Below are 24,368 nucleotides of genomic sequence, written 5' to 3'. Positions count from 1 at the left end.
GAAAGTGCATCTTTAGGCTGAGCTATCTGAATAGTTGAATGCTCAGCCCCACACTGTAGATGGTCAGGAAAAAGACAGGACTTGAGGACCAAAAAGCTTTGATTCTACTCAAGGCTTAGGCTCTTACTAGCTCCCTGACTCTGAACAAGTTACTTAATTTCCAAGTCCTCATTTCTGAGTCAAAACTAGGGCAAGATGACTGGGTTTTTGCACCAGGGTGAAAAATTTGAAGAGCACTGGAATTAGAGAGAGAGGTTCATACTTTTCTTAGCAAACTAGAAACAGCATAGCTTAACATCTAGTTTTCAAGCGTCCTTAGCTGGCTGATAAGAAGCTATCAGATAAAAGGTTAGATGAGATTTTTCCCTGCCCTATCTTTTTTTTTTCCCTCCTACCAACCTGGCCCTCAAACTCGGGGTATTAGTGCTATTTGTGTCATTGCCTGGGGAATAAAAGTTCCTAGCTATTCCTAGCTTGTTGTATGTCCTTCCTTCTTGAAGAGGATCGTGACATCAGGAAGGTGATGCCATGATTTCCAAGTGAATTCAAATGAAGTGAGGAAGGGTTATGCAAAGTCACCAGGCCCACTCTCTCCTCTGGAGCCATGTGGGTCCAGTGGCAAGATATACATCAGGTTGACTGGAAATGGCCCAAGATACAGTGGGAGACCTTGGTCTTTTTGAGCTAATGTCTTGCCCAGGTCCCAGTTTGTCTGAGGCAGCATCCTTTCAGTATGGAAGACTAAGTGAGAAATGAGGCAAAAAAAAAAAGACTTCTTTTACTTACTCAAAAAAAAAATCTTCCTTTCTTCAAGCCAAATGCTGTATTCACTGTGCCACCTAACTGGTTCAGAAACCATCTAGTCTAAACCTCACATTTTACAGAGAAGGAAACTGAGGCCCAGATGAGTTAAGTGACTTGTCCAAGTTCACATAGATAGTAAGATTTGGGATTTGAACCAAGATCCATGAACTTTAAAGTCAGTGCTCCTCAAAAAACACAAAGCGCTTAGGATGTGTGGAGGGGAGAGACAGCCTGGTATAATGAAGTGAGTATCGAAATCAGGAAGACCTGTTCTGCTCCTACGCACACATAAGTTTTGACATGTGTAGAGACATGTTCTAGGCTCTGGATGCAGGGTTAACCAAATAGATTAAAGGTGATTTGTGAGAAAGAGTACTAGCAGCTGGAGGGATTTGGAAGAGGCACCATGTGCAAGGTGATATTTGAGTTGTTGGGAAGGAAACTAGGTATTCTAAGAGGCAGAGGTGAGGAAGGAATGCATTCCAGGCATGAGGGACAGTCAATTCAAAGGCATGGTGATTGGAAATGAAGTACCATGTATGAAGAACAGTAAAAGGGGCAGCCAGGTGGTGCAGTATATAGAGCACGGGCCCTGGAGTCAGGAGGACCTGAGTTCAAATCTGGCCTTACCAGTTGTGTGACCCTGGGCAAGTCACTTAACCCTGATTGACTCAAATAAAAAGGGGGGGAAGAGCAGTTAGGTGGCATTGTAGATAGAGCACCGGCTCTGGATTCAAGAGGACCTGAGTTCAAATCTGGACTCAGACACATAACTCTAGCTATGTGACCCTGGGAAAGTCACTTAACCCCATTGCCTAGCCCAAAGAAAAAGAAAAGAACAGTAAAAAGACCTGTTTAGCCTTAGAAAACATGAAGGAGAGGTATGTGTTATAAGTTTAGAAAGATAGATTTCAGCCAAGTTGTGAAAAGCTAGATGCCAAACAGAGAAGTTTACATTTGTCTCTAGAGGTAATAGGGGAGTATTGGAGTTCATTGAACAGGGGAGTGATATGGCCAGATATGTGCTTTACAGATACCATTTGGGATGAGGAAAAGACTCGAGTCAGGGAGACCAATCAGATGGAATGTTGCAATAGGTGTCAAGAGGTGATAAGAGTGATCCAATGTGGATGGGGAGAAGAGAATGCTGGATTGGAGAGATGTGGAGGCAGAAATGCTCAGATTTGACAGCTGAATGGCTAAGGGGATTGCTCCATAAATCAATTTTTTTGGTCTTCTGGCTCGGAATAACAAGGACTGGCAGCTCATGGGTAGAGCACATGTGGAGAAGCAAGATAAGGTAGAGAAAGTAAGATAGGTGAGTCTGGCAGAATCCTGCATGCCAGGAGGATCTGACCTCAGCTCAGTAAGCAACAAGATTTGCTAAGTTCTTGTTACAGAGCTTTGAAACTTCCTTCCCTGGATTTGGATTTTCTTGGTGGTTTTTGGTGTCTTTACATTTTTAGACTGTATGGTGATTGTTTTTCTTCCATAGATACATAGAAATAACAAATTGTTTCTCCAAAACTTGTCACTGATTTTGATCCAAAATCGGTAGTAGTAAAAGAATGTAGGACTAAACATTTTTATTGACTACCTATATATTTGGAAATATTTCTGAAGTGTTTCTATAAATAAGTACTTTCATCCCAAAGAGATTTTTTTGGGGGGAGGCAATTGTGGTTAAGTGACTTGCCCAGGGTCACACAGCTAGTAAGTGTTTAAGGCCGGATTTGAACTCAGGTCCTCCTGACCACAAGGCTAGTGCTCTATCCACTGTGCCACCTAGCTGCCGTAAAAGAAATTAATTTTAAAAGGCTACAAAATTAAGAAATATTTGAACTAGTGTTGGTCAATAGCTTTGAGCCTGAACAATACAGCCTCCAAAGCAGGGGAAATGTTACTAACCGAAGGGCAACGGAGGGGTACATTGTAGGTGTGAGTAGGCTGCATCCCATTTTCATTTTTATTTTTTGTTAGGCAGTGGGGTTAAGTGACTTCCCGAGGGTCACACAGCTAGTGTCAAGTGTCTGAGGCTGGATTTGAACTCAGGTCCTCCTGACTCCAGGGCCTGTGTTCTATCCACTGTGCCACCTAGCTGCCCCCGTGTACCATTTTAAAAAGGAGTTACAAAGTAAGACTGGGACAAAAGGTATCATCAAAGTAATATTTGAACAGAGAAGAAGAGAGACTGAAAGCTTGCATGTTCTATGAGTATTCTCATGATGTCAAGAGGAACATGTTGGATATGACCATCTATGAAAGGATAATGACAGGAGTCAATGTGGGATGAGCAAGAATGGATGGATTGCTATCTGTGTCACTGGAGGGAGTGCCTGAACTGAGATGTGAGACAGAGATGAGAGAGAACTGAGATGATAGAAAATAACAGAAAAAAACCCAAGACTGTATATTTGGATGATCTCAATAGAAAAAGTATAACAAGTAAATTGGCAAAAAACCACTCCAAACAACCAATATTCTCATTATTTAACCCAGGAGTTCTTTAATCCTGGGTCCATGAGTGGTTTTTTTTTATATTTTGATAACCTTTTCAAATAATTGGCTTCCTTTGTAACTCTGTATTTTAACTTCTGCATTTAAAAATATGATTCTGAGAAGGGGTCTATAAACTTTACAGGATTGTCAACAGGGTCCATGACAGAAAAAAGGAGTCCCTGGTTTAATTAGAGGCTTGTGTGTGTGTGTGTGTGTGTGTGTGTGTGTGTGTGTGTGTATGTATGTTTGCTCTGTAGCCTGTGTTGGGGCCAAAGACTGAGGATGATTAAGCCCAATATCATGGGAGGGCGATAAGCAAATTCGTGAAATCAGAATTTTGTTTAAGCTGCCGTGAAGAAGGATAACTTTTTGGCTGGTCGGACCCTATTCCTTCCTTACCTCAGCCTCTGTGGAAAAAAAAAATGACAGTCTCTGATTCTTCTTACTACATATGTTAGCGATTCTCAAGCTATGGAGGAACTTTAGAGATGATCTGGTTCAAACCCCTTATTTAATAGATGAAAAGTAAAAGGTCCAGAGAAGTCGAAGGAACTGGGAAATTCAAATGAATTCTCACTTGCAAGCAACACTATTAATGACAATAAAGGTGGAAAAGCTTAGTCTAAACAAACACATAATTAGAGTTGACATAGCATAAAAAAGACCCCAATTAATGAATGTGTTAATTCTCCTTTTTGTTGCTGAAATATACCAAATTATAAAAAAGGAAGAATATGAAAATTTATATTATCATAGATTCTTGAAACTAGAAGAGATGTCAGAAGTGATTTATTCCAACTCTTACCTAAAATATGGACTTCCAGACCACATCGAGAGGGAATCCATGACCTCACAAGGTGACCTACTCTGGTTTTCTTCAGGGAATTTTGTTTCTATTAATTCAAACTCTACAACCGTGAGACTTCCACCTGGGAAAGCCTTGGGTCCTAGCCCTCTGTGTCTAAAAGGAAAAAAAAAAGAGTCTAACCTTTCTTCCCTATGCAGACCTTTTGAAGACAGTGACCGTATTCCTATTCTCTCTAATGCTTCTCTTTTCCATATGAAACATCTCCAGGTCTTGAAAATGATCTTCACATGGTCTGGTTTCACATGTTGTCACCATCTTAATTCCCCTTCTCTGTACACACAGTGCCTTTCTTAAAATAGCACAACCAGAATTGAACATAATTTTCAAGGTGTGGTCTTGCCAGGACAAAGTACAGTTGTTCTATCATTTCCTGGCCTGTCCTCTATTTGGAGCAGGGTCAGGCTCCGCTTTTTCCATGTTCTTCAGTTCATTAAATTTACATTGCAGTGCTTCTGGGGAAATTGCCTAAGGCTTAGGTTTTTGTTAATGACAGACCTCTCCAAAAGCAGAAGTAAAAAGGTATTTTATAATACAATACAAAGGTAATTTACGATAAATTTTACAGTGTAAACTGGCTATGGGACAGGTATTTGTTTTCTACACAGAAAAGACTCACAGCTTTCATGATCAGAAAAACAGGATTTGGTGCCTTAACTTTTAACTACAGTTATACTCTCCTAGGAGGTTAATATCAAAACATCATCACAACAGAAAATAGTTTGTAGGACTGCTGAATAGGTATTGTTACATTTCGTCTTGGTTCTATACTGTCCAAACAACTCCTGGTCCATATCTTTTGGCAAAATGTCCAGACTGAGACCCATCCTCTTCATTAGGGAGGGAGTGCTCTATCAATAGAAACTGAGTAGACTCAAGTGATATCTATTAGCCTTTCCATTATCTTTGATTATGTAAAAGTAGGTATTTCTCCATATCATTGCCATTTAAAAAATCAGTATATATATTGAATCAGAAGTACTCAGACCAAATTGAAGTGACCACTCCTTAGATGAAGCAAGATGGTTAGATATTTAATATTTAATCATTCAATTTTCTAATTACTACTCAGATATTTCATTGTGATTGAGAACATCAATGTCTTTTTATTTTTTGTGTTTATTGTATTTGACAAGTTATTCATGATTTTAATTACACTATTAATTAGTTAATTCAGTGTCACTAAACTCAGTTCCTATGGTCTGCATTCCTTACTGATAAGAACAGAGATATCTTTGTAGAAATATGCTCATGCTCCTCTCTCCCAGCCAGCACTTTCCTCCCATCATTTAATATCTTCTCTCTCCATTTCAAGACCCACAGGGGGGTTGGCCTAATGACCTCTGCAGCTGTCAACTATTTCAGAAGTCAATCTTTGAGCTGCCATCCCAGACCCCAAGGAGGATACCAGCCTCCTTTCCATGCCATGCCAGAGCAGCCTGCCAGGCATGGCTGACCAAGCCCTAATGCACAACTTTTCACTTCTCACTCAACTTAAACCAGATGCAGCTATGGGCATTTTTATATGACATTCATATGTACTCATGTGAAAACGTATTCTTCCTATGCTTCTCTTTAGCTTAACTTGGAGATTGATTTGTTTTCTTTGACTTGTGGGCAGAGAGAGAGAAGTCTACCAGAACTACTCAAGAAAATTGAATTCGAAGAATAGACTGGACCATTAAACTTAGGAGTGGGTGATGGATGTTTTCGTTTTGTGAGCTAAAAAAAAATGTATTTTTAAAAATGTGGACTCTGCCTGAAGTTAGCTGGTTTGACTAGGCGACGTCCCAGATGACCTTTGAAGTTTCTGTTCAGCTTTACAGCTCTGAGCATGTTCTCCATGGCACTCTGTCTCAGTAACAAGGATAGATGATTTTTAAGGGAGCCAGCCAATTTTCATGGTGCCAGACCAAAGGGCAGAGCATTTCCCAATGCCTTCTGAGTCAATAGCCATGCACTGTGGAGTTGTTGTCCCTTACCTTGTTCTATAATAACAATAACTGGCATTTATGCAACATACTTTGTGTACAATACTCATACAAGCCTCACTACACCCCTGGTCAGCTAGGTACCACCCATATTATTCTTTGTTTGCTAAAGATAGGAAACTAAGCCTTAGAGAAGGTAAGTAACCTGCCCAAGGTGACATGGCTAGTTAGCGGGATTTGGACCCTGGTCTTCCTGATTCCAAATACAGCCCTCTGGTCCCTGTGCCATGGATACGTCTCATAATAATAGCTAGTATTTATTTAACATTTTAAGGTTACTCAATCCTTTCTTTCCATTTCCTCTAAGCTCCTTATACCTTGCTCATCCTTCTTTAACATAAAGTTAGAGTTGGAAGAGACCTTAACAACCATTGAGTCTAATGTCTTCATTTTGCAGATGAGGAAACTGAGGCACAGAGAGGTTCTTACTCAGGGTCATACGTCTAGCACATATCTGAGGTAGGATTTGAATCCAGGTCTTCCTGAGTCCAGGCCCAATGCTCTACACACAAAATCATTTTGCTCTGATACATCCGTTATTTCATCTCTTTCTGGCTCCATTTCATACTTCACTTCACAAACTCTATGTTCCATCTAAATTGAGCTAGAAGCTGTCCCCTAAACTTGGTATTTTGCCACTCAATCAAGCCACCGACAAGCATATATTATGCATGTACTGTCTCTCAGGCCGTGTGCTCAGTGCCAGGGACAGAAAGATAAAAAAGTCGAAACCATCCTTGCCCTTCAGTATCATACATTCTAGTAGGGAGACACTACACATCTAAGAAGTGGGAGACCAGGGAAGAGAATTTTATTCTGGATAGTGACAGGGATGGTGAGAAAAGCCACTGGGCTATTGATTGTCATCTGCTTTCTGTGGTAGTATTAATTTTATTATTTTAATATATTTAATTTATAATTAATTCATTATTGTTCCCAGGTTCCCAAAGCAAAACAGGGGGAGGGGAGGGGTACGCTCAGAACAAGGAAATAAAAAAATCAGAAAGTAAAAAGCCAACACATAAATCTCCAAAGGCACTCACAATAGGGATTGTTCTTCCAGTTCTTATGAAGACGTTACTCCAAAAACTTTTATCTGGAGTCTAAATTCCCTGTCGCTCACAGGATAAGGGATGTGTTTCTCCCTTTGTCCTTCCTCTCTCCTCTCCTCTCCTTCCTCTCCCTACCTCCATTTTCCACCAATCTTCATCTTCATAGATTTTGGGCAGCCTGTCAGCTTCTCAGTGAGACTCCAAGTCTCTAGAGAGCCTGTCATTCCCTCATCAGTCATTTGTTTTCTTTGACCTGTGGGTGAGTTTGTCTGTCTCAGTACAAGATAAGGGCAAAAAAAGCTAAGTTTTTTCTTCTCCCCTGACTGTCTCAGCTCTCCTGGTATAGGCATCATCCTCTTTATTAACTCCATTTAAAGTATAGAATATTGAGGAAACAATATGAAACTTCCCTTAGGGTGGATCACTGTTTGAGTGAATGGGAGAAGGAATAGTTTCCATATTGGCTTTGTAATAATAATTACTGATATTTACTAGAGTTTTTAAAGTTTGGGAAAGGCTGTACTGACATCAGCTCTTTTGAGCTTTACAACAACTTTCTAAAGTAGGCAGCACAAATATTATTACCCCCATTTCACTGATGAGGATGATTTCACCATGGTTGCTCAAGTGGTGAGTGTCAAAGCTAAAATTGGAATGCAGGTCTGACTTCAAGTTTGGAAATATGTGCTCTACCACACAGGGTTTTTAAAACACAAAGAAAACTTTATGAGAGAGGATATGATTCAATGCCAAAATACCTAGCCCAGAGGCTAGTTCTCTCTTCATTACCCCACACTTCTAACTTCATAGAGAGACATTCTTATTGTTCACTCATGTCCAACTCTTTGTGACCTCATGGACCTTCTATCCTCCATGCACGCCAGGATCTTCTATCCTGCACTCTTTCCCAAAGTCTCTCCGATCTCATTTTCATTGCTTCCATGATACTATCTATCCATCTTTTCCTCTGCTTCTCCTTTTGCCTTTGATCTTTCCCAACATCAAGGTCTTTTCCAATGAATCCTTTCTTCTTCCTACGTTGCCTAAGTATTTAAGGCTCAGCTTAAATTTGACCTTCCAGTGAATAGTCTGAGTTAATCTCTTTAAGTATTGACTCATATGATCTCCTTGCTGTCCAAGGGACTCCCAAAAGTCTTCTCCACAACTTGAAAGCATCAATTCTGTAGTGCTCAGCTTTCCTCGTAGTCCAACTCTCACAGCCATGCATTGCTGCTGGAAAAACCATAGTCTCAACTATACAGACCTTTGTCCTCCAGGTGATGTCTCTGCTTTTTAATGTGCTGTCCAAATGTCAAATATTGCAGGAGTTCAGAGATCACTGAGGACTGGAGTGGCCAGGGAAGGGTTTTTTGGAGAGACAGAAGTCAAGTTGGGCCTTGAAGGATAGGTAAAATTTAAATAAATGCAGTGGATGAGAGAAGAGTATTGTAGGTAAGGAGGCAGTAAAATGAGTAGTAATCTTGGAATCAGGGAACCTAGGTGCTGGTCTTTGCCACTGATGTTTACCACCTGTGAGACCTTGGGAAAGGGAAAAGGAAGGGAATAAGCATTCATATAGCACACGCTATACAAAGTCCTATAATAATAGCTAATTAATAATAAGAGCTAACATTTATATAGTACTTCTTATGTGACAAGTACAATTCACAATTCTTATCTCATCACAACAACCCTGTGAGGTAGGTGCTTTTATTATCCCCATTTTACAGATGAGGAAACTGAGGCACAGGGACACTGAGTGACTTGCCCAGGGTCACACAGCTAGTAAGAGTCTGAGGCCCAATTTGAACTCAGGTCTTCCTGACTCCACTCCCAGGGCTCAATCCCCTGTGTTTCTCCTAGCCTCAGTCCCAGCTCAGGGAGCTGGACCAGATGACTTCTGAAGTCCCTTCCTTGGAGAGACTACACCAGAATGAAGGCTCAAGCTATAGCATTCTAGAAACAGCCCTGCTCAGAAGTGCCCCTAGAATCCTGGCGAAGAGCTACAGCTAACCTTGGGCCCCTGGTTTGGCAGCACAATTGTAAGTAAATATTATTGTTGTTGTTCATCTTTGGTACTTGACGAGCACCAAAATGACATCATGGTGTTGGGGTCAAGGGACAGTTTGTCCGACTGCGGCTGATCAGACCAATACGAGCTCGGAATGCTCTACCACAGGTTGGACACAAATAGTCCACGTGAATATTTGGGCTGAAAATGAAGTAAATATAAATAAATGAAGATGGAGTAAATATAAATGAAGTCAGACTCTCTCTCTCTCTCTCTTTCTCTCTCTCTCTCTCTCTCTCTCTCTCTCTCTCTCTCTCTCTCTCTCTCCCCCTCTTTCTTCTCCCCTCCCCTCCCCTCCCCTCCCTCCCTCCCCTCCCCTCCTCTTCTCTTCTCTTCTCTTCTCTTCTCTTCTTCTCTTCTCTTCTCTTCTCTTCTCTTCTCTTCTCTTCTCTTCTCTTCTCTTCTCTTCTCTTCTCTTCTCTTCTCTTGCCTTCTCTTCCCTTCTCTTCCCTTCTCTTCTCTTCTCTTCTCTTCTCTTCTCTTCTCTTCTCTTCTCTTCTCTTCTCTTCTCTTCTCTTCTCTTCTCTTCTCTTCTCTCTCTCCCTCTCCTCTCTCATCCCTCTTCTCTGTTCTCTTTCTTCTTTCTCAGTCTCTATGTCCATCTTTGTCTCTCTTTTGTCTCTCTCTATCTTCCTTTCTGTCTCTTCTTTTTTTCTCTTCTCTGTCTCTCTGAACATTCACATATATGTATATATACATATGTATGTATATACATATACTGCATTCACACATGTGATACATACATATATAGATGTGTGTGTGTACACACTGGAGCCCAGGGAAGTTAAGTGACTTGCCCACAGACACACAGGCAGTAGAGGCAATAGAGGCAAAGGTTAGAATCCAGGCCCTCACTCTGGAGCCGACTACTCGTTCCACTGTCTCCTTACATTTACTGTTGCCTGAAATAGCATCTGGAGGCCATTGATGGGTCAGTGTAAGTCTCTGGCTCAAAAGAGTAGACAAGGTGGTGATTCTCCTTCCTTTGAGGTCTTCAAGCAAAAGGCAGAAGACCATCTATTGGATGTGCCATTGTGAGAATTCCTTTTATGTGGCACAGAAGTTCCAACCTAGAGAAAGGGTATGAGAAGCTTGTCAAGGGGGTGGGAGACATCTTTGGTAAATAGCTATATTATCCTACTGAAAAATTCTAGAAACTCCAAATTGTTTTCCAATCAATGAAGTTGGTTTTTTTTAATTTGGTTTACTTCTGGAATTGAAAATTTATTTAGTCTCCTTATTTTATACATCATGGACAAATGCATGGCACACTTTAGAATTTATTTCCTTTCATATTAGTACAAAGGGTCAAAGGACCAAAAAATTGATGAGGAAAAATGACTGGAAAACACCCCCACCCCCATACATAGGTTAGGGTCCCACAGCTCTTAGAGTCTGAGGCCAGACTTGAACTCAGGAAGATCCTTTCGACTTGCAAATTGCATGCATCAGTGAGAATAAGTAAAATGTCCAAAGCTGCTGAATTCAGTTCTCCTCTATTTTTTAACTCATTGTGCTCTACACACCTTCTCACCTGTTGCTTCACATTGCTCCAGCCCCAGTCCCATTTGCAGGTTGCTTTATGGTCACATTCTCAACTTTTCATAAAGGACAAATGTCCTTCTCTCATACTGCTTGACCATTTGGCTCTGAATACTGAAAAGTCCTTGGATAGAACTCTAGGCACAATGCCAAGAGTTACTCACCAAAAATGTTTGTCATTGTCTTGAAGGATAATAGAAGAGGGATTCTAAATAAGTGGTGGAATCTTCCAGATTGACCTTGTCTACAAATGATCTTTTGCTCATTGCATCAAACTTTAGAATACCAGGGGACTTCCTAAATGAGAGCTATGATGACTTCAAAGAGACAAGTTTAACAATCCACATAGGATAAGGCAAGTGGATGAAAAATGCCAATTATCTAGACTATTATATGCATTTGATTGGGCAAGTCATTGAATGAATATGTAAACGCAAAAATCTTAGGCAATATAAATGGTCAATGAGCTAGGCCTTGAATTGAATAAGAAGAAGAATATAATCTGGATTACATTTGAGAAATAGTCTTGTTTTTCTATCAATTCCAAGTCACTTTCTAATACAAAACTCACCTTTTTAAAAAATATATACTAGAAAGTCAAACAAGCATTTTTTTAGTGTGCTAAACACTGGGGATTCAAAGAAAGGTAAAAACACAATTCCTTCCCTCAAGGAGCTTATGTTCTAATGCGGCAGACATGGTTAAATCATGGAACTTGAAAACTAAATTTTTGCACATGGTAATATTCTCCCATTGATGCCATAGGGCAGAAAATAGAAGAAAACATTTTTGCATTTTGTTTTGGTTTTCGTTTCATAAAACAGATCGTGTTATGAGACACAAGCCTGTTTTCCAGATGGTGCCTTTCAGCTACCCCTCACCCGCTCATCTTTATGGGGCAGCAGCTGTGCCTTCATGATTCACTCTCAAAACATCATTCTTTGCATGTAAAACTGATGTTTCCAGCCACAGTTACTATTACTGCATCTGGGAGCAGGCAACAAGATGAGCGTGGACAATCAGACTTTCCACCCTGCCTGTCAATGAAGGCTGCCCTATATCTGAGCTGTTATTGTTATTAGCAGAGTCCCATGCTTACAGCTTCCTTCTGACTCGTGGTCTTGCCCAGCCCCCTTCACATTCAAAAAGTTGTCCCACTTTTGATTTCTCCATTCAAAAAGCCACATCACTTTTGATTGTGGCATTCATAATATTATCCCACTTTTGATATCTCCATTCAAAAAATCCTGCTTTTTATTTCTCCATTCAAAAAAAAATACCACTTTGATTTCTCCATTCAAAGAAATATCCCACTTATGATTTCTTTATTCAAAAAGCCACATCACTTTGGATTTTGGCATTCGAAACACCATCCCACTTTTGATTTCTCCAAAGTCCTCTTATTTATCTTCCTCCATTCAAATAGCCATCCCACTTATGATTTCTTTATTCAAAAAACCATCCCAGTTTTTATTTCTCCATTGAAATAGCCATCCCACTTTAGATGTCTCCAATCAAAAAGCCATCCATCCCACTTCTGATTTCTTTATTCAAAAAGCCACATCATTTTGGATTTTTGCCATTCAGAATACCATCCTACTTTTGATGTCTCCACTCAAAAAAGCCATCCATCCCACTTTTGATTTCTACAAGCCAGGCCTATTGTTGCTCCTCGAAAGCAGAAAGCCCCAGTCCAGCACCACGTGAAGCTACACTTTAGGATAGTCTTGAGAGAAAGAGCTATGTTTCACACCTCTAGGCTGGTTGGCTAAGTAACAGGTGGTTAGAGTGTTTCTACTTTTCACCTTCTTAATGTGTCCTAACTGAAAGAACACTGACTCTAGAGCCACAAAGGCCTAGGTTCAAATCTCATTTTTGCTTTTTTTTTTTGACTTGAATGACCTTAGGTAAGTCACATACCCTCCCTGAACTTCAGTTTCTTAACCTGTAAAACAAAGAAATTGAAATACAACTCCAGAGCACCAGTGATGAAGCATGTAACTCATTCCCAATGGAAATGTCTCCACTCAAAAATACATTTCTGAACATGGTCGTTGTATGGATTCATTTTGTTTGACTATGTTATGAGGATTTTGTTTTCCTATTTGTTTTCAGTGATAGGGGTTGGGTGGAAGGGGAAGGATAATAGATTTTTGTTAATTGAAAAAAAATTAATTAGAAAAAATAAAGGGGTTAGACTAGATGACCTCAGAGTTCACTTCCAGCTCTTAAATCTTATGGTTGCCTTCCTCAAGTTTATCGTAAAGTGGCCAAAATCAAGTTTAGGCATCACGTCTTCCTTTGACCTTCATCTCAGTCACACAGCAGCTGCTGAACAGACATACAAACATACTCAGTTCTACCCTCTCCAGCGGCATGTTGGTTATGCTGACTTGCTGTTCTTTTTCAATGACTGTTAGTCCATGACCACACGGTGTTGCTACCATCTGCTATCGCTATTTGGGGACCTAAGAGACGTTTTTGACATACAATCAGATCAACTAAATATATGATGAACTCAATAGACCATTGTTTGTCACATTTAAGGAAAGCCTTTGTGGCTTAGCTGGTGATACTCAGAGCTAGGAGCATAGAGAAAGAAATAAAGATTACAAAGGAAGGATGCTCATGAATTACCCTCCTCCTTCTCCCCACACCTTGGAAACGGGGGAAAGAGGGCTGACTCAGGAGCTTGCCAGAGATTCAAATCCTTCTTCTGATTCTTAATACCTGTGTGACCTTCTGCCAAGTCATTGAAACTCCAGGGTCTCAGTTTCCTCGTCTGTTAAATGAGCAAATGAACCAGATGGACTTTGAGATTCCTTCCAGTTCTGTCTCTATGATCCTATGAAGGTTTTTCTTAAACCTTCTGAGGAAAAAGAAAAGGGTGTTACCAGAGCCTCAGATACAATGGTCCTTAGGCTAATAACAGAAGAAAGGGGAAAGTCTTAGTGGTTTGGAAAAAATCTGCTTCCTGTATTGAGGTCATCCTGACACTAAGTTGTGAATACCCCTCCTAGTTTTTTTTCTTTCTTCCTTTCTTTCTCTCTTTCTTTCTTTCTTTCTTTCTTTCTTTCTTTCTTTCTTTCTTTCTTTCTTTCTTTCTTTCTTTCTTTCTTTCCTTCTTTCCTTCTTCCCTCCTTCCCTCCTTCCCTCCTTCCCTCCTTCCCTCCTTCCCTCCTTCCCTCCTTCCCTCCTTCCTTCCTTCCTTCCTTCCTTCCTTCCTTCCTTCCTTCCTTCCTTCCTTCCTTCCTTCCTTCCTTCCTTCCTTCCTTCCTCCCTTCCTTCCTTTCTTTCTTTCCTCTGTTTTTTTTTGGGGGGGTAGTCAGGGTTAGGTAACTTGCCCAAGGTCATATAACTAGTAAGTATCTGAGGCCAATTTGAACTCAGTTCCTCCTGATTCCAGGGCCATTTATCCACTGCACACCTAGCTACCCCCGCCACCCTTCTAGTTTCAGTGAATAGAACTCTAGGACTCATTGACATTCTATGAATGAAGAAAGCTTGAAGATACTAAAAAAGGCTAGGAGTTTATGGGGAAGGGTAGTTTACCTTAAGCACAAATCACACCTCTCCTACTCCACCAACTCCAGGGGACCCCAATTGTTGTTGTTTTTCCTTCATTCTTGACGAGGACCATGACATCAGGGAGGTGATGCCATGACACACATGTGAACTGGATTGAAGTGAGGGAGGACCCCACTTACCTCCAAGATCAAGCGTGAGATCCTTCCTGTACAACCTGTCCCCTCTCTGTCTTTCTAGCCTCACTGGACATCACACTCTCTCCTGTTATCTGTGATTCAGCAAAGCTGGCTTTGTCTTTCTCTCTCGCACACAATGCTCCATCTCTTCTCTCTCCATACCTTTGAAGTGATCGTCCCCCATGCCTAGGATGCCTAGAATGCTTACTTCTGTCTCAGAGAGTCCCCGTCTTCCTTCAAGAACAATCTTCCCCGTGACTCCTTTCCTGATCCCCCAACTGCTAGTTTCACCCCTTCCAAATTGCCTTGTATTTAACTACTTTGTGTCTATTTTTATTTATTCTCTTTATATTTCTGATGTATATGTGTGTACATATATATGTATATGCATAGATATACACAATACATGTGTATATCCATATACATGCATATTTATATATTTGTTGTCCAGTCATTTTTCAGTTGTGTCTGACTTTTTGTGACACCATTTGGGTTTGGTTTTTTTTTTTGGCAAAGATAAGGAGTGGTTTGTCATTTCCTTCTCCAGTTCATCTGACAGATGAGGAAACTGAGGCAAACAGGGTTGAATGACTTGCCCAGGGTCACACAGCTAGTCAGTATCTGAGGCTAGATTTTAACTCAGCACTCCTGAGTCCAGGCCCAGCACTACTCTATCCATATATATATGTATACACACAAGTACATTTAAATATGTACATGTGTATTTATATATACCTCTCCTCAACCAGCTCTAGTGGAGTTATACATTTAAATATGTGTGTACACACACACACACACATACACACACACACATATTTAAATGTACTTGTCTCCCACACTAGAAAGTAAGATACTTAAAGGGAGTAATTTTTTCATTATTTTTCTTTTCTTTTCTTTTCTTTTTTTTTTGCTAGGCAATGGGGTTAAGTGACTTGCCCAGGGTCACACAGCTAGTAAGTGTTATGTATCTGAGGCCAGATTTGAACTCAGGTCCTCCTGAATCCAGGGCCGGTGCTCTATCCACTGTGCCACCTAGCTGCCCCAATTTTTTCATTCTTTGTCCTTGTGTCTGGAGCACTTAGCACATAGTAGGCACTTAATAAATATTTGAATGAGTGATTGAGGGGCAAGGGTTCCAACTTGTTTCTCCTATTGACTTCCCACCTCTGACATCATAGGCAGGGAAGCCACTAGGGAAGCTGGTAGTTTCAAAGAAGGAAGAGTCCAGATATGGGGGGGGGGTGTATTTCCAAGCAGAAGACAGAATATCTAGAGCAAAGCAAATCTATCTAAAAAAAGCTAAGCCAAAGGGTAAAAAAAAAATCTGCTTTTCTGGACTCCTGCAAGCCCAGTACATTATCTCAACTTGCTTCAGGTTTCCAAGCAATTTCTGGTCTAGCAGTGACTCAGACACATGATTCATTATTGTCTGCAGATTTCCTGGTGTTTGTTGTTTGAGGACAACCAACATGCAGTAGCCCTGGATTACAGTGTCATTGTAATCAACAAAGCCATTGAGAGGGCTAGACCTTGACCCTGATGTGAGTTTCCAGGGCCCTTGTTTCACTCTCTCTCCCATCATTGATTGAGAAAACAGATTAGATCAAGTGGAACCTGTGCAAGGGGGCCTTGGGATAGTAGTTGGCTTGGAGTCTTGATATATCCAAGAGCTCTTTGGGTGTAGGATGCACAGATGAGATAAGCAAATTATTACCCTCAATCAACATTGTATTCTTCCTTCAGAGAAATGGAGGCATGCCCTGACAATATAGGGGAAACAGAGGAGTAGGAAGGAAGGTTTATGTGATTAATCTTTTATGCCTGATATGCCTCAATGGGCGGAACAAAATACCAGCTGAGTAATGAATATATAACACATATTAGATGTTAGGTATTGAACACTTGTACAAATGAAAAACATGGCTTAAAAGAAACCCACCCAAGACAAACAAGTTTATTGTACATAGCAGGCATTTAGGAGTGAATTAATGAATAAACACTGAGGGTATAAATTTACATTAGTGTGTGTAGGTGGAAATTATTCATTTTAATGTGAAATTATGCTTTAATCAGGACCATTTGTTGTTTGGAAAAGATGAAACAATGAAAATTTGAGAATAACCCCATTCTTTTTTATGAATATGTAGATTTTTCATTTCTATTAACTTTAGACTATTTGTTCATTCTTCCAATTGAGTTCTATGGTTGAACTTCTGTATTTCTTTTCCTGGAGGAAATCTAAAGTAAAAAAAGATTTGACATATGACCTTAAGCTGAATATTAGGAAATTTCCCAGAGAATCAAATCTGATTCTGTTGATGTTTTTAAAATTATCATTAAAAAAAAAATCAGTGGCAGAGCAGGTATATGGCACAGTGGATAGAGCACTGGCCCTGGAGTCAGGAAGACCTGAGTTCAAATTCAGCCTCAGACACTTGACACTTATTAGCTGTTTGACCCTGGGCAAGTCACTTAACCCTGATTGCCTCACCAAAAAAAAAAAATAATCAGGTGCATTATAGAGTAATGGTTTAGAGAGATGGCCTTGGAGGAAGGAAGACTCGAGTTCTAATCCTTTGCCTTATACTGTCTATGTGATGCTAGATAAATCACTTATGGTCACGGTTCCCAGAGGCAATGCGCTTAGATTTTAAATTATAGAAAAAGTGCCCATTTACGTTAGCAGAGGAAGTTCCCCACCAGGATCTTCCTACACTGATGAAATAATAGATGTGACCAAACAAGAATCAGCCATGATAGTTGAACTAAAATTTACTGGGTTTTTTTCTCCCATTAGGAAACTCAAGGAATCTAGGTGTTAGATTTCTTCAGTACTAGACATAAAGAGGATGGGGTGGGGGGGGTGTTCAGTGGCATTCAAAAACCAGAATGAGGAGTTGATGAAGAAACTGAACCTTGTGCCAGTAGTTGTAAAAATGCAATACCAGTCATTGTATTTTTGCATCCACAAAAGCTAGAAGCAGAAATGTATTTTTAAACAAAACAAAATAGGTAAGGGTCATTTATATTGTTGCTATTATTCAACTGGGTCTAACTCTTAGTGACTCCATTTGGGGTTTTCTTGGCAAAGATAATGGTTTGCCATTTCTTTCTCTAGCTCATTTTACAGATGAGGAAACTGAGGCAAACAGGGTTAAGTGACTTGCCCAGGGTCACACAGCTAGTGTCTGAGGCCAGATTTGAATTCAGATCTACTTGACCCCAGGCCTTGTGTCACCTAGCTGCCCTGTGATTTATATTACATCCTCAGTTAATGAAAGAGACAGGTAGGTGCACAAGATCTCTTCAAAGTGTAGGATACACAGATAAGATGGGCAAATTAAACCCTTATTTAATACCATATTCTTCATTCACTGATGTCTTTTCTTTTTTTTTTTTTTTGGTTAGGCAATGGGGTTAAGTGATTTGCCCAGAGTCACACAGCTAGGGAGTGTTTTGTGTCTAAGGCCAGATTTGAACTCAGGCCCTCCTGAATCCAGGGCCAGTACTCTATCCACTGCACCATCTAGCTGCCCCCACATTCTTCATTCAGAGAAAGACACATGCTTTGTAGAAATAGAGGAAACCTAGCAAAGAAACAAGATGGAGCAGTGGATAAAGACCTGGTCAGGATGACTTGACCATCCCACCGCTGCCACAGACTGGCTGTGTGACCCTGGGAAGTTTGCCTAACTTCTTAATGACCCAAGCAACTCTCTAACACAATAAATTTTAGAATAGTTGACCAGAGAGACCCCTCTACTAGATGAAATCACAAGTCAGATGTAGACGACCCTGCTCTCCCCATCTCTTTCCTTAATATGTATTACACTCCTCTAGAGGAGGAAGAAGGTTATCTGCAGTACTATTTGAATCTCATTAGAGCTTCTGGCACTAAGGAACAGTCAATAGATACTGGTTAACCTCTCATAAATAAGAGTGAACCAACCTGAAGAATGACTTCTCATTAACCATTTTGAGGTACCCACGCAGAGGAGTGGTGTTCTAGAGATTCTTGTTGCGATATTATATTTAATTATTAATGAAGTATAATGGAAAGAGACTGGATCTGACATCAGAAAACCTTGGCTTGGACACCAACTGGTTTGTGGTCACTGCTATTACTTCATCTGAATCTCATCTACAAAATCTGGCATGCAGGGGAGGGGCAATGTTGGACTAGGTGATTTATAAGGTCCCTTCTAGCTCTAAGGTTCCATGATTGTGTCCTCATGGAAGGTTCCAATGTCCTTTGCAAGTTGTTTGTTTTGCATCATGGTGTTTGACAGCAAGAGGCTTTGATGAAATGGAAGAGTGACTTAAGAGCATCCCCTGGTGGTCAACGTTTGTAATAAGGCATCCTTAGAGTAGCTTAAACATGCAAGAATCCATGAAACTGAGCATGGCTCAGAGGACAGTGAAGAAGAACGTGGTGGGTGGGAGTGGGTTACAACACAACCAATGAGGAGCTTTGAAGAAGAATTGGAATAAGTGATATCACCAGGGAAATGGGTGATTGAGAGAAAAAAAAGAGATAAACATGGAAAGTGGGGTAACTCTGGGTGTTCCAGGCAACTTTCTAAAACTATGAGTTGTGGAGAAGGTGTCAACCAACACCAGTAAAGAGAGTTTCCTCCACTGAGAGTTCCTGCGTCAATAAAATCAGGTCCAAAACAAATTACTTAACAGATATCATCCATTACTAAATCTGTCAGTATGAAAATAGGGAGGCTTTGTGTTCACTTGGTATTTTAACTTTTTCATATCTCTTCTGTTTCTTTAATACATGAGAGAAAAATGTTTTAAAAAATGGTTAGATTCCCATGCCAGATAGGGCAAATACTTTCTTTAAAAGGTGCCTTCTCCTGTGAGTAGTGGATTCCCCTTTACTACACATCTTCAAGCCTAGGCTGCAGACACTTAATCAGGAGTGTAGTAGAGGGGATTTTTGACCAGGTAGGGTCTGGCTAGACTTTATGGTCCATGAGAGTTCCTTCTAATTCTGAGGTTCCATATTTCTGTGATTGTCTTCAATATCCAGGGGATTAAAACAAAATGGGAAGATGAAGCTCTTCCCTTTTTTATACTCTTTATGTAGGGTCAAAAGAAATCAGACAAAATAAAGTTAACAAGGGATAGATAATAGGAATAGCAGTGGACATGGAGTCAGAAGAGACATCAGTTCTAATTCCCACCTCAGACACTCACTAGATGTGTGAGCATGGCCAAGTCACTAAATATCATTGAACCTCAGTTTCCTTATCTGTGAAATGGGAACAATAATACCTCTAATACCTACCTCACTAGATTGTTGTGAGTCTCAAAAAGGGTAATGGATAAAAATATCAACTATTATTAAAGGTGAAAGAATCTACCATTCCAGCATGGTGAGTCATAGAAGATTGAGGGAGGGGGTAAATTTTATTTTATTGATATCTTTTATTTTTGCTTTATCTCTCTTTCCCCATGTATCCTTCTCTACTCAACTTCCTGTATAACAAAGAATAAAAAGGGAGGGGGAGAAGGGAGGGGAATCAGCAAAACTAGTCAACACATCCAAAAAATCTGTTTCACAGCTGTGGACTCACAGGTCTACAAAGGACCAGGGGGAGGTGTGTCTTGTCATATCTCTCCTTTGGTGTCAAACTTGTTCTTTATAATATCACATTATTGCATTTTGATTCTTTTGCAGTTGTTGTTTTTCCATTTACATTGTTGTGCCCATTGTGTCTATTGTTTTTCTGGTTCTGCTCACTTCTCTTTGCATCCATTCATACAAACCTTCCCATGTTTCTCTTTATTCAATAGGGAATAGAATTAATATAATTTCTAAAAACAGTTGTGTGTATCCCCACAGATCTTCTCTACTAAGCTTCCAGGTCTGTAGGAACAGGGACTGTATCATAGGAACTTAGATCTAGAGACAGAAACAATATCAAAGACTATCTAAATGCCATTCTCTCCCTCCATTTTACAGATAAAGAAACTAAGGCCTGGACTGATAAAGTGGCTACCCCAAGGTCACACAGGTAGTAAGGGTCAGAAACAGATTGTTCTACCTATACCATGCACATCCTCCTGCCTCCAAAATGGGATTGATTTTTATCATTGAATTGATTACAATTCAGTTGGGGAGGTTAGTTAAATATTTTCATGTTGGGTAAATGCAAACTTAGTGCCTGATGAATTTTTTCCCACTCCAAATCATAGATGATCCAGACTTTCACAGGGGCAAACTTGTTCCATGCATTTCATTGATTTTTTTTCTTTAACTACTGAACACTGTATTCAAATAGCTTGCTCACCATAGCCAACATAAGCAAGTCTCAGGGTAAAGGTATAATTTGTAGAATATAGGTAACTTTCAATGTTCACAGGAATTTTATGAGCCCTCTCTGTGAAGTCCTAACTATGAGAGTTGAACTGAGATGCATAAAGCAAACTGTCTGAACCAATTTTTTTTTTTTTGGTGAGGCAATCGGGGTTAAATGACTTGCCCAAGGTCACACAGCTGGTAAGTGTCAAGTTCCTCAGGTCCTCCTGACTCCAAGGCCAGAGCTCTCTATTCACTGCACCACCTAGCTGCCCCTGAACCAATTTCGATAAATTTGCTTTTGCCTTGAGGTTCTCTGTTCCAGGCATCTTTAACCCATGGCTTTATGAGACCACTGGGAAATGTTCACCAGAAGGGTATGCTAGCTTATTCAGTCAGTTAACCAGTCAGTTACTCAATCAATTACTCATTCATTCATTCAACATTTATTAAGTGACTGCTGTGTACAAGGAAGACATTGTACTGGCAGAGATAAAATGATACTCAGATGGATTTGTGGTCTCATTCCTTCAACCATGCAGATCACAATTCATCCCTGCCCGCCCATTTTGTGCAACTCTTGTCCATATCTATCTTTGCAACTCGTGAAACAAAGATAAAATGACAAATAAAACATCTGCTCTCAAAGAATTTACCCTCAGGAGGCTTAGTAGGATTGACAATATTAATGACTTTACAAAGATCTTTCCCCACATTAACCCTGGGAAATCAGTAGTTTAACACAGAAATTCTATGCTTCTGTGTCTGCCTTTAGTGTTCCAAAAAAGCACTTAAAAGAGAAATCTCATCTCCATCTGTGTTTACTGTGTTTACACAAAGCCAAATAAACCAGTTAAGAGAGAAAGAACAGAGGCAGGAGAGCCTAGGTTCTTACTGTATTATTATCTCTCTTTTAAAAATGAGGAGCCTAAAGCTTAGGTGACTTCTCATGAAGTTAGTGGCAGAGTTGAAAGAATCCTAGACCTGATGTTAGAAAAGACCTGTGTCCAAATGACACCTCCAACACTTACTAGCTGTGTGATCTAGCAAATTACTTAAGCTCTCTGAGCTTCAGTTTTCTCATCTGAAAAATAGAGATAATAATACCTGTACTACCTACCTTCCTGAATGGTTTGAGACTTAAATGGATGTCAGAATAAGGATTCAAAACTAGATCTTGCTAAGCCTAGCATTTGTTTCATTTCTCCACATGCAATGCCTCTCAAAATGGTTGCAAATAAATATAATGGAAGCTCAAATTAAACAAATGCAAAAGAGAAGCAGAAAAGCATGCACTGTTATGACCTCAGATGAAGGTAGTGCAGTGGATACAGCTCCATGCCTAGAGTCAGGAAGATCTGAGTTCAAATCCAACCTCAGACACTTGCAGTGTGATTGTGATCAAGTCACTTAGCCGTTTGCCTCAGTTTCCTCATTTGTGGTTGTTTGTCCTTTGTTCTAGAAGAGGACCATGACGTCAGGAAGGCGATACGATGACTTGCAAGTGATTTAGATTTAAGTGAGGGAGGGCTGTGCAAAGTCACCAGCCTCACTTTCTCCTCTGGAGCCATCTGCGTCCAGTGGCAAGACACAGATCAGGATGACTGGAGATGGGGTCCCCTCATCTGTAAAATGAGCTGGAGAAGGAAATGGCAAACCATTCCAGTATCTTTGCCAAGAAAACCACAAAATGGAATCACGAAAAGTTGGACACAACTGAAATCATTGGACAAAAACAACAACAATCAGAAAGTATCAAAAAGAGTACCGAATTAGGAGTCAGAGGAGCTAGAGTCAATCCAAGCTCCCCTACTTACTAACTTTAGACATAAAGCACTGGAATAAGTTCCCTCAGGTCCTTTTCAGATCTAAATCTATGACCTCATCATCCTCTGACTAGGTATTACCTGAAGTCCTTTACAGCAACAATTCTATGGTCCTGAATGTGGCAATGGCTCTATAGTACTCTAAAACTTGAAGTAGCTTCAATTTCCCCCTCCATGCAGATTTCTACTGAACAGGTATCAAAAGGATACGTCAAGCTGAACAGGAGTTTAGGAACGCTCAGCCTATTATTACAAGTACTTTAAACATTTCACACTTGTCCTCAAATTTATACATTTCCCAGCAACTACCAGGATGGAATGTTGCAGAGCACTGCCATCCTTGTTCATGAATCTCTCCACCTCTCCCAGCCACATGACACCCAGTCACCTCTGCTTTTGCTGATCCAATATTTAGCCTGTAATGATTTCTTGGCATCTGATAAATGATTCTACTTGTTTTCTACTTCCAAGTCACTTCCACCTACCATGCTGTTTTGGTGACTGACAGCCTATGATTTTAGGAATCCATGGTTCTTGCCAAAAATGTATTTTCACTGAGATGAAGAAAGATTTTACAAAGCAAATAAAAAATGAGAGGCTACTTACAAGATATCTCAATAATAATTAGAGCTTCTCTGAAACTCCTTCCATCCCATATGTGTGTATATGTATATATATAGATATATATGTACATGTATATATATATATACACATGATATATACATATATAAACACATACTATACAAACTTATCAGACCTGCAATATGTGCATAAATAAATATGTATGTATGTATACACCCACACCCCTCCCTATGCCTGGCATCTTCATGTGTATATGGAGGTTGGAAGGGGAGTGCAGCATGGCAGAGTAGAGAGCTGGTCTCAGAACCAGGAAGATCTGAGTTCAAGTGCCATTTCTAACACATGCTGGCTGTTTGACTGGGAAAATCATTTAACATTCAGTGCCCCAGACAACTCTCTAAGATGCTACATTGCAGAGCCAATGCTGATTTGTATTGATGGAAGGAGCCTTCAGTAGGAGTTCCTTTATCCCAGGCATGGCCAAATAAAGAAATGAGTGGATGGATGGATGGTTTAAAAATGTGTCCATGTTTATAAATGTTATTTGTAACATGCATTTGCATTGCAAACTATTATCTACCTGTATATATACATATATAAATATATATGAATTTGTAGCTATGTATGTACATACCTATACATACACATGTATGTACATAATAAATGTCAGAGGCAAGATTGGAACCCAGATCCTCTGATTCCAAAACTTCTTTCCACTTCCTCCTAAGGAACATAATTCTGTTTTGTTTGGTACAACCTGACCAAAAATATGTATGTGAATGTATGTGTATACCTATGTAAATACATGGTACGCATGTATGTGTTTGTGTGTACATGCATGCAAGTGTATGTCTCTCTACCCATGCAGCTATCTGGAAGAGGAAGTAATAAAACAACAACAACAAACCTCTTGTTTCATTAGTCACATCTGTTCTCCTGCTGCTTTTCCAGAATCTTTTGAAAGAAAGCATCTAAACATTTTTTTACAGAGAACTAGCACCCTCTGTAGGCCATCGTCTTAATGCCTGAGTATGGGAAATGGGGCAGATTTTATTGTATTAAAGGGGTAGGAAAAATAAAATTAAAATAAAGGGGCAGAGATAGAAGTTGGCACGTTAA

At 40.0% G+C, this 24,368-nt stretch overlaps 2 long non-coding RNA genes across 3 annotated transcripts in view; one reads left to right on the top strand and one right to left on the bottom strand.

Moving 5' to 3' along the window:
• Positions 1–4,441, bottom strand: part of LOC110221744 (uncharacterized) — a 101,075-nt gene extending 96,634 nt beyond the window's left edge. Inside the window, exon 1 of one of the 2 annotated variants that reach the window (XR_013482899.1) lies at positions 4,109–4,441. This is a non-coding gene — a long non-coding RNA (uncharacterized LOC110221744). The remainder of the gene's footprint in view (positions 1–4,108) is intronic. The other variant, XR_013482900.1, reaches the window with a different exon arrangement.
• On the top strand, positions 1,772–24,155 carry LOC110221743 (uncharacterized). The gene is made up of 3 exons (XR_002328216.2): positions 1,772–2,122; positions 9,075–9,253; positions 22,304–24,155. It is a non-coding gene; the product is annotated as an uncharacterized LOC110221743 (long non-coding RNA).
• Positions 24,156–24,368: the final 213 nt, after the last annotated feature.

This window comes from Phascolarctos cinereus, unplaced genomic scaffold (genome assembly GCF_003287225.1).
Source record: "Phascolarctos cinereus isolate Bilbo 61053 unplaced genomic scaffold, phaCin_HiC Scaffold_1;HRSCAF=81, whole genome shotgun sequence".
Lineage (NCBI taxonomy): Eukaryota > Metazoa > Chordata > Mammalia > Diprotodontia > Phascolarctidae > Phascolarctos > Phascolarctos cinereus.
Note: the sequence above shows the minus strand (reverse complement) of the source record. Positions and strands in the feature narration are given on the sequence as shown.